Below are 15,974 nucleotides of genomic sequence, written 5' to 3'. Positions count from 1 at the left end.
ATAGGTTATTTCAGTTTGACTTTATCGATCTTAGTTCATGCAAGTATGTACTACGCCAGGAGGAGAAACATAATATTCTCACAAAATACATGAAAATAGTTCGTCAATCATACTATATTGACAGCAAACGGTTTTTTGGATATTAATGGTGGCACAATTTTAGATAAAAGAGAAGTTTGGAAAATAATACAAGAAAATCCTTTGGAAGGATTTCCTCTTGTGGTGTATCAGTTAGTCCATAATGACAAATATTATCGTCTTGGTAGTAATTTTTTTGACAGGCCAACAGAGGCCATGTTAGAAGAAATGAATGCAATAAGACGTAAAGGTGAGGATCACAGGAAGTTTATGATACAGTATGCAGTAATGGTCTACACAGCAATAAATGAAAACTGTATTAACCCTGATGACAGCTCAAAGATTACAGAAATTGCAAAAGTAATTCATGCAATCTATGGAGAGACAATAATAATGAAAAAATGCAATGTATCAGATGCAGTTAATGAACTTAAAGGAAGTTATTTTATAAATATTCCAAACCAAAAGACGTACAGATTACACCACCCAACACTTCAGGAGAGTGTTGTCTTATCTTTTGCCCAAATTGATGATGAAAATATAGACAAGATCATACCATTAATAAGCTTATCATTTTTTTCTGAAGATGATAAAACCAGAATCGTACAAAGAAAAAGAGGGAGAGGTAGTATTGAGAATTCAAACTAAAAGTTATAAACTATTGGCTGATAGATTAGTGTATTTTTACATGTCAGAGTTGGGGACTTATGGACTTGATCATTTTATACATAACTTGTGTAACACTGAAATATTCCAACAAGAATATTGTGTCTTACTGCCTATCTTATTAGAGGCTTTTGAAAAGGATGATAACATAGATAAAAATAAGGAAAATATGATAAAATCTGGTGCAATAGATAGCTTTAATAGTTATCTTATACACATGAAGAACAAAGACATTTTTCTTGCTAACTTACTTCACACATTAGGCGAATTAGAAAAGCAATTAGATATATATAATTTTGTATTGAATATATTTAAGACAATAACCAAAACCGGCAGTCAACAATTTACAATTGACTACATGAAATCTGCTTTGATTTCATCTTTATATAAGGTCTGTTCAACTAAAGATGTAAGGTGTGTTAAAGCCACTTTGGACTTAGTAGAAGAAAACAACATACCTATTTTACTTGACCAATGTGCTATACTTAACAACTTCATATCAACCTTTTCCTCAAGATTTCAATGCAATGATAAAGAACCATATGTTTATCTTGCATTTTGTATATGGAATGCATTTGAAGTATCTAAATTACCTGTCTTGGATTTCTTACTGTCAAAATACATTCTGAATCCTTTTGATATAAATTTATTTTTCAAGATGATATATGGAAATGAATCGAAGCGAACTATGATCCTATTTTTAAGTGGATTTTTTCAAGGAAATCAATCTTCATCTTCCAATGCGATAAAATGGATGATGGAAACATTTCAAGACCAGGAATTAGAGGATCCTAACTTAATATTAAGAACTGCGTGCAAGTACCAGATGTTTGATACAGTGGAGTATGTTGCCTCTGTATGTAAAACATTTGATGAGGTGTCTTGTCTTCAGGCATTTGTAGATACAGCTGAAGTTCTGAAAATTCCTTTTAATCAAGAATTATTTAATTATCTTATTAAAAAAAATGACATTACTTCAAAAGAACTGATTGCTGTTGTTAAGTCAGTTATTCGGCAACAGAATGTTCCAGATTACATGTCCGATGCTTTCCTTCCGGTCTGCCTAAATAAATATTTTGACATTTGCTTGCAAGTATGGACAGTTCTATCTTGTAAATCTAATAATCGAAAGCAGCCAGTTTGAACATTTAGACATTCAGTCAGCTCTTATGGCAGCATGTAAGGAATCTGACAGTGTAAGTCCTTGTTTATTTTACAATGATAAAGAAAATATTGAAATTGAAAAGTTAAACATAATAAAATACATTGTTGAACAAATTGGATTTGGACAGTTTGATTTGAAAGATGTATGTCGAACGGCATGTTCTTCCAAATACTTCAAAATAATGGAATGGTTTCTTCATAAAATTGATACACCTAGATTGGATATGTATACCATTATAAATTCAGCTTTAATTAATAAAAGATCAGATATATTAAAACACATAATGAATAAGATTAAAATATATAGTTTAAATAAAAGGGAAGTTTTGAAATCTGTAACTGAACACTATACTGCTGAATGTTCTACTACAATAATGGAAATAGTGCGCACTATATGGTATAATTCAGAGGATAAGGAAATGTTACATATTGAAGAAATAGTAAATACAGCGTATGAAAGAAAGTGCTTCGAGTTTTTGATGTGGATTCATGATAACGGTCATCCACATATATCTATTAATGCAAGGAGACTTTTAATGTCAGCATGTGAAAATGACAGGGTTGATGTAGCAAAGTGGGTAATTCAGACTTTTGAACAAACATCATTGGATATTGATGGAGGGACATTATTCATAACAACATGCAGTAAAATATGTTATCTAAATTATAATATAATGACGGATCATCATTTTAATTATGATACTAGTATAATGGAGGAACATTGGAAAGAATTAGGATATAGATTGAATGGCACAGTAAACTGGATCCTTACAACTTTCCAAATACAACGCTTGGACATTATATCAGGTGTGTTAAAGTTAATAAGTGCTGATGAAAAAATAAGAAATGCATTATCTAATTTAGTTGTTTCTATACTTGATAAATACCTGAGTTTCCTAAAAACAGAAGATATGAGAGAAATGATACACAAATCTCTTGAACAGAAATACTATGTTCCTGTGAATTGGTTTCTTGAAAATAGCGGCTCTTGTTTATTTGATAAGCAGATGGTTCTGAACAAAGCCTGTGCAGACCATGAGATAGAAACAATAAAGATATTAATTAAATATCGCTATGATGTAGACATAATTCAAGCAATGATTAAAGCCTGCACTTCATCATATTCTAGACATGGCGCATTTCATGACGAGGATGAAGGTTATAACAATGATCAATCAGTTGCTTGTTTGAGTCTCTTGTGGAATGAAATTAATAAATAGACCATGATTCCATTAATATTGGTATAAGAACAATTGTGGGTACAGTTTGTAAGGAGAAAAAAGTCAGTAACAATGTTATGACATGGATTCTTCTAAATCTTCCTCTGGATCAAATTCCAATCAATGAAGTTTTAATAACCTGTTGTAAACAAAGTAAAATCCATCATGTGAAGTTTATAGTTCATAATGTTGCTAATGAAAAGCTTCAAATAAAAGAAGCATTTGTTCATGCATGTCTGTCAGCTCCAGGTGAAGTAATGTTTCCGATCAAATATGATGAACCAAATACTAGTATGACTGAAGATTTGTTTCAAATGAAAGATGATGCACCCAATGTGTTACAGTTTGCAGAGGATGTGTTTGAAATGCAAAATGATGAACCAAATTTCTTAATGATTGTTGATTATTTGTTTCAAATGACAAATGATAAAGATTCCTATTCATCCTTAGTTGTGAATGACATATTTGAAAAGAAAAAGTTTGAACTTATACTGTACTTTCTACAAGCTGGATATTGTAGGAACACTAGTATGAATAATCTTTTGAAAGAAGCATGTAGGTATGGATATGCTAGAATAGTGCAGTGGATTCTAGCAAACGTTCAACATAAAGAACTGGATATAATATCCGCATTTCATGAAGCTTGTGGTGGTAAAATACAGAGTTATATTAAATTATTTACAAAAACAGTGAATCATGTCACGTGTGTAGCTTTAATGTGGCACTATATACATGATATAAACATGTTTGAGATAGATACTGTATTAAAATCTATGACATAGTCACAATCAGACACGCCAGAAGACGGCTTGAAAACCTGGTTACTATACATCAAGAAAATAAAACGGAGAATGTGTCAATCAGACAACGCAGTGTTAAATACTTAAGAAAATATAAACCTAAAAAGTCAACAAGTAAATGATGGACAATTTTGCTTAGAGGACTTACAACACAAAGATGCCTTAAACCACATTAAAGAGCAAGATGATTGTCCATCACCAAAAAAAAAGATTGCGTTTTGAAAAAAAAGAAAAAACATAAACTAGTAATTCTATTGTTTGTTAAACAATTGAATGGTATTTTTCTTTAAAGTCTCATATTCGTAATGCACTCTTTACGACCTTTCATTTGATATGCAACAAGCATACCTTTTTAAACCATTTCATCTTCGCACTTAATGACCCTAATCACCTAAATGTGTGAGATCTGAAGTAATGTATTTGTATTGTATACTTGATGACCTTTCATTTGATATACAACGACACCATCTTCTAGAAAGTTTGATTTGTGCACTTAATACACATATGTATTCCCATCCAACTCGTATTTCGGGGACAGGAATGTGATAATTGGAATGTACACATTACGACCCTTCATTTGATATACAACCTTACCTTAGAAGACAACTTATTTTTGTGAACTCATTTCTATCTAGGTGACATCAATTTGATATTTGAAATGTACTCTTTATTAACTTTCGTTTGATTGCAACAACCTGATCATCTTAGAAGTTTTAAGTACTGAATCACCCACCCACCCTCATTTTGATGTTCCATTTCATATGTCACATGACCCCATTTTGCTAGGTCCAAAAATCGATGCAATATCGATTTTATGGATACAACTGATGTATTTTACAAAGTCCGTGAAAAATATGAAAATTTCAAACTGCTTATTTTTTTTAAATTGTTTTTCTATCATATATGTTTATGGTACCAATAGGACACAGAGGCATGATGATTAATTTATTGTTGGAGGAAAAGAAGCAACACATAAAATGAGGTCTTTTCATTTAATAGTAGAGATGATGCAATACCAAACTTGAGAACTAATAGTCGTAGACACATGGAACTAAAACCATTTAACTCAGGCCTTCTAGACTTTTTAAATGTCACGAGGTGATGCATGAAGTACAATTTGCAGTTCAAGGTAAAATTTCATCATGACTTTGACATTGACTTCAAATTGGCTTGACTTCAAATTTATTTTAAATACTTATATGTTTTACAATTTATAGTAGGTTGATATCTCTTACCTTTTAAAAGATATACAAAAAATACTATTCCTTTTTGTAAGGGGTAATATGCAAGTGTTGTCTTTTATTTGGAAATCCGCTATAAATAGAGAAAGTCTGACAGAAAAAGAAATGTTCAGAATGTTGAACCAATTGTCAATATACGTAAAAACTGTCAGCCGACTTTTAATATGAGTTGTTGCCCTTAAATGACAAATACTGCCTTTTTCATTTTTGTCTATTATCATAAAACTATAAATAGAGAATTTTTTTTATATCACAAAATTATAATAGACAGATAGACACGTTAAAATGCTAAAAAAAACCCAATTATCAGCAAGTCAAAATCTACTAACAAGTCAAATTTGGCCGATATATTTGGTAGTCTGTCACTCTTCATGGGAGTAATTGCCCTTATATGGAGATTTTATTTACCCTCTTTTGTGTTTTTAACAAAACCCAAAGACGATAGAAAGAAACTAAAAAGACTAAATGATAAGCAATACTATGAGAGATATCTGTCATGAATTATATTATCGTCTACAATGTTGGAGAGTGTCCTTTGTTGAGTATGCACATATAACGAGGTGAGCGACACAAGCTCGTTAGAGCCTCTAGGCGTTTTTCAATATTTAAGCTTGAAATTTCTGCGGAAAAAACACATTTTTAAACTTGGTGACCTTGGTGCAAATGAAAGGTAACATGAATTACAGATTATTGATGAAAGTCTCAAGTCTCCGCGACCTCGAAATATATTTTTTTATAAATTGAGTAAAAAAATTTCAAGGGAAATTACTGTTATAAAGGTTGAGAACAATTATTTGTTTATGTTTATTATTATTGACATCTGTTCCAATGCATCTTGTCATTTTCAAATCGGTTCTAAATATATATATTTATAATATTTAAAAAACAAACATTAAAAACAAAATCGAATTACTACTTTGTCTACGTTTTTTAAAGATAAAAATACTACACATATTATTGTTTATCTTAGAAATGTGTGTAAATGTTTGTTTTATATTGCTGGTTATTACAAATATGACCTTTTATTCCCAGGTGTAAAATAAAACTTCGGTATTATGATAATTAACACCCAGGTAATAAATCAGTTGGATTGCAATTTTCTTGCATCTTAAGGTATCACAATACAAAGATTTTTTCACCCCTAATCAGACCCCTTTAAACGGATGTAATTTCTTTCATCCAGCTTTAAATTTTACAAATGAGGTATCAAAAGAAAGAAGAAAGATTAGTCTTTCAAATGGTGAAAATTTCATTATGACATAATTAATTATGTTATTAGTTGCTAGATTGTGATGTCCACACTTGAATAGAATTAGCTTCTTTGTTTTTCATAGCATCCCAAAATTTTTGATAGATTCTTGGGCAACACAGTTTGACCTCCAAAACCGTGTCTCAGATTTTTACTATTGTATTTCAATCTCTCATAAACCTTCAATGAAGATTACAACCTCAATTCATAAGAGATCACAAAATTTAATTGGGTATAAAATTTGTCCTATTGATGTTTTTAAAAAACTGAACATGGTTTTGAGGATAACTGGTCAAGGAACAACATGTGTAAAAATCAGGCATATAGGGGCACCCATCTAGGAGCTAATTTCATTTTAAACTACATTTTCATGTCATAGATGATTGTTTCACAATTGAATAAATAAGGATGTTCCTACTTGTTCCCCATTAATTTCAATATAATTTACACATGTATCATGGGGATACTTCAGGATTGGCCTTTGATCATAAATCAATTAGGTTTTGACCAGTAAGAAAAAATTCCATTTCAGCAATCCTAAATATACAAAGAAAATGCACACTCTATTCATCAAAAATCAGATCTGCCGGGAGAAGTTATATCATTATTGACCTTGTTATCATTCAGTTGCTACTGATATGGTGAAAACTCCGAACACCATGATAAACCTTTACTATTAATGATCTCAGAAGTTTAATTACACATTATATTTACTTTTTTCAATATGGATTTTATTCGTTTAGTATAGAAAACAAGATATATGTTTTTTACATTGTTACAAAAAGTAAGTTATGCATGTGTACACAAAATGATCAGTTGGTCAGTCTAAAGGATTCTTATGGGGGATTTCTAGAACAATAATTGTATATAATGATAATATGGTGTTTTACACAAAGTAGTTTTTTTTTTCAATTTTGCAGTTTGAAAATGAAATACTTAATTTATATTTTCTTTAAAAAAATCATATAATTGTTTAAACCTTCTCCCTTTAAGAAATTCTAGCATAGACATCAGCAACATTATTTATAGTACAATTGTATTTGTTTAATATCTGTATATTTATATTTTGATTCACTCTATATCTCCAAATAGTTTTTTTTTTCTCCTGGCATCTCCAAAAAGAAATGTATTTTATTTGGAGTTCATTATCTATAATTTTCCATAAATCCCTAATCCACATCTTTTTCATAACTGTTATTTCTATTGCTGGTCAGTGGTCATAAAGCTATCAAATGATTCTATTAATTAACCACAAAGTACTGCCCACTTGTTCTTATCTTGTATCAGTAAGACAGGTGCATTTGTTTATAAAACTGATTATCATCAAAACTCATTAACAGTGCAAGATATGGAAATAAATTTTTTGTTCTGTGGATATGGAATATTAAAAAGTAACAAAAACAGCTGAAAATTAAATTTTGATAAAATTTAGTTGCTTTTGTATTGTGCTACCTTAAGAAATAATAATCATTATTCTGTAATTATCATTGTAACTTTTTCATTTCAAACTCGTTTTGTATTACAATTCCATTCGTCGTAGTTTTGTTCTCATTCGACTCGCATTGTCAGTTATTTTTTTTAAGCCAATCAGATTATAATAGTTATCAAAGGTACCAGGCTTATAATTTGATACGTCAGACGCACGTTTCGTCTACATAAAGACTCATCAGTGACGCTCAGATCACAATAGTTAGAAAGCCAGAACAAGTACAAAGTTGAAAAGCATTGAGGACCGAAATTTCCATATAGTTGTGCCAAATACGACTAAGGAAGTCTATGTCCGGAATAAGAACATCCTTAGTATTTCGAATAAATCATACTTTTTCAAACAGTAAATTTATAAAAAAAACCATATATTGATATCCATGTCAACACCGAAGTGCTGAGTACTGCGCTGGTGATACACTCGGTAGGCAGACTTTAATGAGTATGTGGTATCAATTGTTTCAAGTTTGATGTGATAGATACGGTCAACTGATCTTCAAAACTTTCAATTGATATGGCATTCCAATTTAAATTGAGTTGTGAAACATTTTTGTGAAATTTCACATGTGAAAAGTAAATGTAATTTTGTATGCAGTCGTATTATCTCTATTCCATGGATATCATGTGTCATTACCACCTCAGTCATGGTTTATTGACATTGAAACCTTTGCTAAGTTTAGTTTGTGATAAGTAAACAAAATATGGAGATGTGGTATGATTGCCGATGAGACAACTATCCGCAAAGTTCAAATGAATTGAATGAAAACCAATTATAGGCAATATTTAAATATGAAATTTAACATACCTGTGTTTGAGTTTTTACTTTCGAAATACATTGAGACTCCTTTTGATTTCATTCTACTTATGAAGATGTTTTATAGGCAGGAATGGTTGTGTATGCGATTCTATTCCATATCAAAGTTCGGTTGGCATGTATAAGATAAGTCATTTAAATGGATGATAGAAAGCTTCCCAGACCAGGAATTCATTGATACTGATCGTTTCATCATACGAAATGCTTGCCGATATCAGATGTTTGATATGGTGGAGTATCTTGCATCCAGTTATAAAATGCTTGACGTTTATTCCTGTTTAACAGCATTTATAGATTGGTGTAAGTTGAGTTATCCATATTGTGAAGGTCCTTGTTAGCAAGAATAATTCAATTTTCTCGCTGTATTGAAGACCCGTTGGTGGCCTTCGGCTGTTTTCTGCTCTTTGGTCGGGTTGATGCCTCTTTGACACATTCCCCATTTCCATTCTCAATTTTATCATTGGATATTGATGGAGGGAAATTATTTATAAAATCATGTAGTACAAAAGTTGATCTCCAATATTATTGGCTGCATAGTGTGCTAGTGACCTACTACGATAAATATGGGGTTAATAAATTCCATATGGTGTGAGCGCTAAGGTAGCACACTATGTAACGAGTTTATCTTACCGACTATCTTACCATGTGGTATTTAGACTAGTAGCCTATAAAAGTGTTCAAGTCTTCAATACCGTTAGTATTAAGAACCTTCTTACACTGGTCTATACAAATACAAATGCTATCAATAACAACTTGTTAGTTTAAATGCGTTTCATGAATTTATTCAATCGTTCATCATCAATTTCATCATCTGTTGAAACCTTTAAGATTTTTCCGCAAGACCGTGTTGTTTGTATAAAGGGACATAACACCACTACTAACTACTAACTGTGTATTGAAATAAGCCCCGCCTACTAACCTAATATGGAACCCTACTAACTTATATGTAATATACACGGTCTCCATGCGGTTGCTTTTAACCAATCATATTTCTAGAAATGTATAGATGGTAAGATAAGATGTAATACAGGAACATCCGATAGAAATGGTAAATTGGATTCTAGCAAGATTTCAAATAAAAGGGTTATATTTTTTATCAGAATGTTAAAATTAATAAGTGCTGATACAACTATTAAAAATAAAGTATCTTATTTAGTTATTTCTATACTTGAAAAATACTTGAGTTGCTTAAAGACACAAGATAAAAATAATAAGAGACCAATTTCTTGAACAGAAATATTATGTTCTGGTGAATTGGTTTCTTGAAAAAAAGACTCGTGTTCATATGATAGACAGATGATTCTAAATAAAGCATTTAAAGATGCGGAGATTGAAACAATTAAGGTGCTAAGCATGAAGCAAGCAATGATCAATGCATGCATTTGAGCAGCTTCTATGTATAATCCTTTCAAATATGATGATACAGATTTTAACGATGATCAATCAGTTGCATGTTTTAGTTTTTTGTTGAAAGAAATTGATAACATTGATTGTTAAAAATACGATGGAAATACTGCAAATTGTTGCAGAAAATAATATTTTTGACGGTATATAAGTCAGATAATGCATTTTATAAGGTTTTTATTGTCGTACAACACACCTCGGGGTGTGTTATACCTCAAGAAAAAGCTTAAAATATTCATTATCTATAACGTAAATACCACGTTGAAACTAGGATACGTAATAATCATTTTATTGTAAATATGATGTTCGGACTTTGATCAGTAATAATTATTGTATTGTAAATACCACGTTCAAACTTAGATACGTAATAATCATTTTATTGTAAATATGATGTTCAAAATTTAACCAGTAATAATCATTTTATTGAAATATTATGTTCAAACTTGATCTTTGATTTTCATTGTTTTGTAAATATCATGTTCATATTTTGATCAGTAATATTCATTTTATTGTCTCGCCTGCAATGAAAGTTGTAGTATGCGAGTAACTATCCGTCGGCGGCGTCGTAAATTATTTGTATAATTCTTTTATATTTCAGTAGGTAGAAGACCTGGATGCTTCATAGCTTGTATGCTGATACCTTCTGTTGCGAATTTCTTTGTCAATCATATGTCCATTTACCTCAGTTTCATAGTTAAGCGACTCATTTTTATGGTTCAATAGTCAATGGTATTAAGTTTTTTTGTTTTGGTCTGGGTTTTTTTTGTACATTTTACATAGGTGTTATTTGTCAGAATAGTCGAGTTAATTTCCATTTTCCATGGATACAGTATTGAGTAAGTCCAAATAATTATGACGTCGTCACAGCATTAATTCAAAATAGCCTTTCAAGACCGTCATAATCATGATAATTATTTGAACTAGAATTGCGAAAATGATGGTGAATTTTTGGATCTCGTTTCATATAATTGTATGAATTTCAAGATTATATACGTGTTGATCCATTCATGTGACGCGAAGTTTGTGGTGTCCTGTTCTGTCATTAATTCATGGGAGATTCTGTTGTTATTCGGGGTATACATTTCGTAATGTAATATTATATTATTCATCTATGTATTTATCTGTGCAGAGTGTTCTTGCGTTTGTGTGTACTGAATTCCTGTCACGTAGTGTTCATTAAACGGTATATTTTAGAATGCCATATAAGCGGGAGGTTTTTAGCCATAAAACGAGGTTCAACCCACCATTTTTTCGTATAATGTCATGTACGAAGTCAGGAATATGGCAGTTGTCATCAAATAGTCCGTTTTATGTACGTTGGCGTTTGTTTTCCTCTTATAGTTGATGTGTTCCCCTCGGTCTAAGTTTGTAACACTGTGTAACCCGGATTTGTTTTCTCTTAATCTATTTCTGACTTTTGAACAGCGATAATCCACTATTGCCTTTATTTAAAGCAATTGCTTTGATTCTATGCTGTATAGCCATCTTTGTGGCCCAGATCAAGTCACAGCTTTTAAGCAGATTCCTGGTCTGTCAATCTAAAATACTTTTGTATGTTTTCTAATAAAATACATTAATTGAAACAGTAGAAAAACAATAGTGAGTTTGTGAATTTTCAACATATATTCTTGTAGATGTATTTTTATATTTAAGGAGACAACCGTTTAACTATCAACGAAAGACCGAGTGAAAAAGTGCATTTTTATTTCTGCGATTTCGTTCCTGGGATGTTTCAACAAGATATCGAGTCATGTTAGTTGTTGATTTAAGATTGAAAATTTTACCGAATTGTCCCTTATACGGTTTTATATGTTATCTAATTCGCGATTCTCTTTGAAATAGATCAAGTTGCTTTTTTTCATTCATAAAATTATTAGTCTCATTGGCAATCATACCACATTTTCTTATATCTAATTAATCCACAATCTTCTATTTTAAAAGAACATGCTGGTATCAAGTCAGGAATAAGACTTGTTTTACAATCGTTTAATTGATGTGTTTGAGCTTTTGATTTTCCCATTTGTTAAGGGACTTACCGTTTTAAATTTTCCTTGGAGTTCGGTAAATTTGTTATTTTACTTTTTCAATCTGTTGTATCCTTTATTTCTAGTTCGATTGAATATGTCTCATCAAGTTTACAAACCAGGTTTCATCCACCATTTTCTACTCTATTGAAATGCCTTTATCTTACCTCCTATACATTTCTAGGGATATGATTGGTTAAAAGCAACCGCGTGGAGACCGTGTATATTCCATATAAGGTTAGTAGGGTTCCATATTAGGTTAGGGGCTTATTTCAATACACGGTTAGAAGTGATGTTACGTACCTTTTTAAAAACAACACGGTGTTGAGGACAAAATTTGTAAGGGTTCCGCGGAACCCAGTGTCTCGCCTTCTTTTGCTGTTGTCTATGTTTTCAGTGTGATAGGGGAATGCACATAATAGATTAACAGTTAATGAAATAAAACGTTTGAAATGTATGAAAAAAGTTATGCTTGTAAAAAATGAATACAGTATGCAATCAAATCTATAGATTTATAAAATTTTCCTCTAGATACTATCTTTTGATTGTTAGAAGCTTCTGTCCAAGTTTGGTAAAAATCCAGGATGGTTTATGAATCTAATTAATGTTTTAAAAACTTTAACTGCAGACTGTATGTAATGTCAGATATAACTGGAAGAAAAACTAAGTCCATTTATAAGTAATATACGGTAAAACAGGAAATAAATTTTTACAAAATTTCCTTCCAGATACTAGCTTTTGATCATACACAAACTTCTGTCCAAGTTTGGTACAAATCCAGGATAGTTTAAGACAGTAATTAAAATTTTTAAAACTTTAACCATAGAGTGAATGCAATGTTAACTGGCAGAAAAACTAAGTCCATTTATAAGTAAAATACGGATGAACAGGATTTTTTTTACAAAATTTACTTCTGAATACTATCTTATGATCATAAACAAACTTCTGTCCAAGTTTGGTAGAAATCCAGGATTGTTTAAGAAAGTTATTAAAATTTTAAAAACTTTAACCACAGAGTGAATATTTGTGGACGCCGCCGACGACGACAGCGACGACGCCAACGACGGAATGTAGGATCGCTATGTCTCGCTTTTGCAACAAAAGTCGCAGGCTCGACAAAAATCTTAAATGTTTCAACAGACGAAGAAATTGAGAATGAACGATTGAAATAAATTCATAAAACGCATTTAAAGCTAACAAGTTATTATTGTTAACTTGTTTATGTATAGACGAATGGAAATATGTTCTTAAAACTAACGGTATTGAAGACTTTATGACTTTACTAGGCCACTAGTCTAAATACCACATGTTAAGATATTGGTAATCAAGTCAGGAATATGACAGTTGTTTTCCGTTCGTTTGATTTATTAGAGCTATTGATTTTGCTATGTTATAAAGCACTTTGCGTTTTGAATTTCACTTGGTGTTCGGTATTTTTGTTATTTTACTTTTTATAAAAGATAGAAACTTCTAAATGCATTTGGAAAACTAAAACATAAATTCTGAGGGAATCTTCTACAGTCCACAGAACATTTCACAGAAAAAACCGTATTAAAACGTAATGAACTAAGCTGCTAATGTGTGTGTGTGTGTGTGTGTGTGTGTGTGTGGGGGGGGGGGGGGGGGAAAGAAAGGCGAAAGATACCAAAGGAATGTTAAAACACTTCAGTGGATAAGAAACTGACAACTCCACGGCAAAACTTAAGACTGAACTAAACATGAAACAAACCAAAAGCCAGGGGTGCTCTTAAGTGACCTGGAAGTATTGGCAGATCTTGCTCAAGTGTTAAGTACAAAACCGGTGATAAGTCTAATTCGATAAGTCACATTCGAGGAACAGAGGATGGATTTGTGGTTATGACAATTGGAACATATCCGTCGTCATCTGTGAAACACATGAAAGTCAACGGTAATCAGTTCCTTTTCCACTATGAATATGGTTATGTTGACCATTTTAAGTAAATAGCCAGTTTACAGTTACATTTAAACAGCGTTACATAACCAAATGTAGAATTAGTGAGTGTGGCATATTCGTGTTCCAGAACTTGTAACCAAATCATGCTGGCATCTGCACATCTTATGACAAGATATTTAATTCAATGTAAAGAAGCATTGGTTCAATACCTTCTTTGTAAGTAACAACCTAATTGTTAGGAAGTGACGAGAGAAAACATAAGGCCTAGAATATCAACTTTATATGCAGGGGCTGTTTCAATATTGCTATGCATATATAAAAAGTACACGATGAGAAAATTCTTTCATTTGTTGTAATGTTTGGTTTTGAACTGACAATCGCTGTGCTTTTTTTTAATGTAATCCACGATGAATGTAAATGGATTAGGCATTAATTGTTTTTATGGTTCTGCTGAAAAAGTAGCAAAAGAGAGGCGGAAGGTCTAAAAAGGATATTTAAACTCATAATTGGATGAAAAATGACAACACCAAAAAATAAGTTACAGACCAAAAGACAAACAGCAGTATAAAAATAAACAATATTTATGCAGAAAATATTTCACAAACGGACGGTTGTTTGATGCATATTCAGACCAGGAACATGTCAATGTGATACACATCATGTGATTCTGATTCCTGCTTTGTAAGGAACAACCACGCTGATCCGTATTTTTAACGTGATAGTCTACAAGGTAGCAGTCAGGACAGTCAGGAGGATGACATGTCTCTCTTCCATTATTCGAACTCCATGCCATCCAGTTTCTTCTCTTACTCCTAAATGCCACATGCTTGTTGGAGCAGAACAAATAAAATGCAATATCGTGCTGAACATTTTTCATGTTCAAAGTTTCTATTTATCTATTATAGTTTTCAAGATAATAGTAAAAAAACGCCCCCAAAATTATAACAAGAATGCACACGCTGAACTGTCTCGCCTTCTGTACTAACCATTGATATTATATTGATAGTCCTAAATAGAAAGCTTTACTACAACTATGACATAAACTTAACATGATCCAAGAAAATAAGGTCAAGATCATATAAACCAAACGAGAAATACATGTACACCTTACAATCATTCAATACACTAAATATAGTTGACCTATTGCTTATAGTTTCTAAGAAACAGACCAAACCAAGAAAACTAAACATTGACCAATGAACCATGAAAGTGAGGTCAAGGTCAGATGAACCTTGCCAGGCAGACATGTACAGCTTACAATCCTTCCATACATCAAATATAGTTGACCTATTGCTTATAGTTTAAGAAAAACAGATCGAAACACATAAACTTAACACTGAGCAATGAACCATTAAAAAATGAGGTCAAGGTCAAATAAAAACTTCCCGACTGACATGTACATCATAAAATATTTCCATACACCAAATGTAGTTGACCTATTGCATATAGTATTAGAAAAAAAGACCAAACCTAAAAGACCACTGAACCATGAAAATGAGGTCAAGGTCAGATGACACCTGCCAGTTGGACATGTTCACCTTACAACCATTCCATACACCAAATATACTAGACCTATTGATTATAGTATCTGAGATATGGACTTGACCACCAAAACTTAACCTTGTTCACTGATCCATGAAATGAGGTCGAAGTCAAGTGAAAACTATGCAACGGGCATGCGGACCTTGCAAGGTACGTACATACCAAATATAGCTATCCTATTACTCATAATAAGAGAGAAATATAACAATACAAAAAATGTTAACTTTTTTTTCAAGTACCGGTAGTCACTGAACCAAGAAAATGAGGTCAAGGACAATGGACATGTGAAAGATGGAAACTTTGTAACATAAGGCATCTATATACATAGTATGAAGCATCCAGGTCTTCAACCTTCTAAAATATCAAGCTTTT

This window comes from Mytilus californianus, unplaced genomic scaffold, assembly GCF_021869535.1.
Source record: "Mytilus californianus isolate M0D057914Y unplaced genomic scaffold, xbMytCali1.0.p SCAF_8, whole genome shotgun sequence".
Lineage (NCBI taxonomy): Eukaryota > Metazoa > Mollusca > Bivalvia > Mytilida > Mytilidae > Mytilus > Mytilus californianus.
This window is presented reverse-complemented; position numbering follows the sequence as displayed.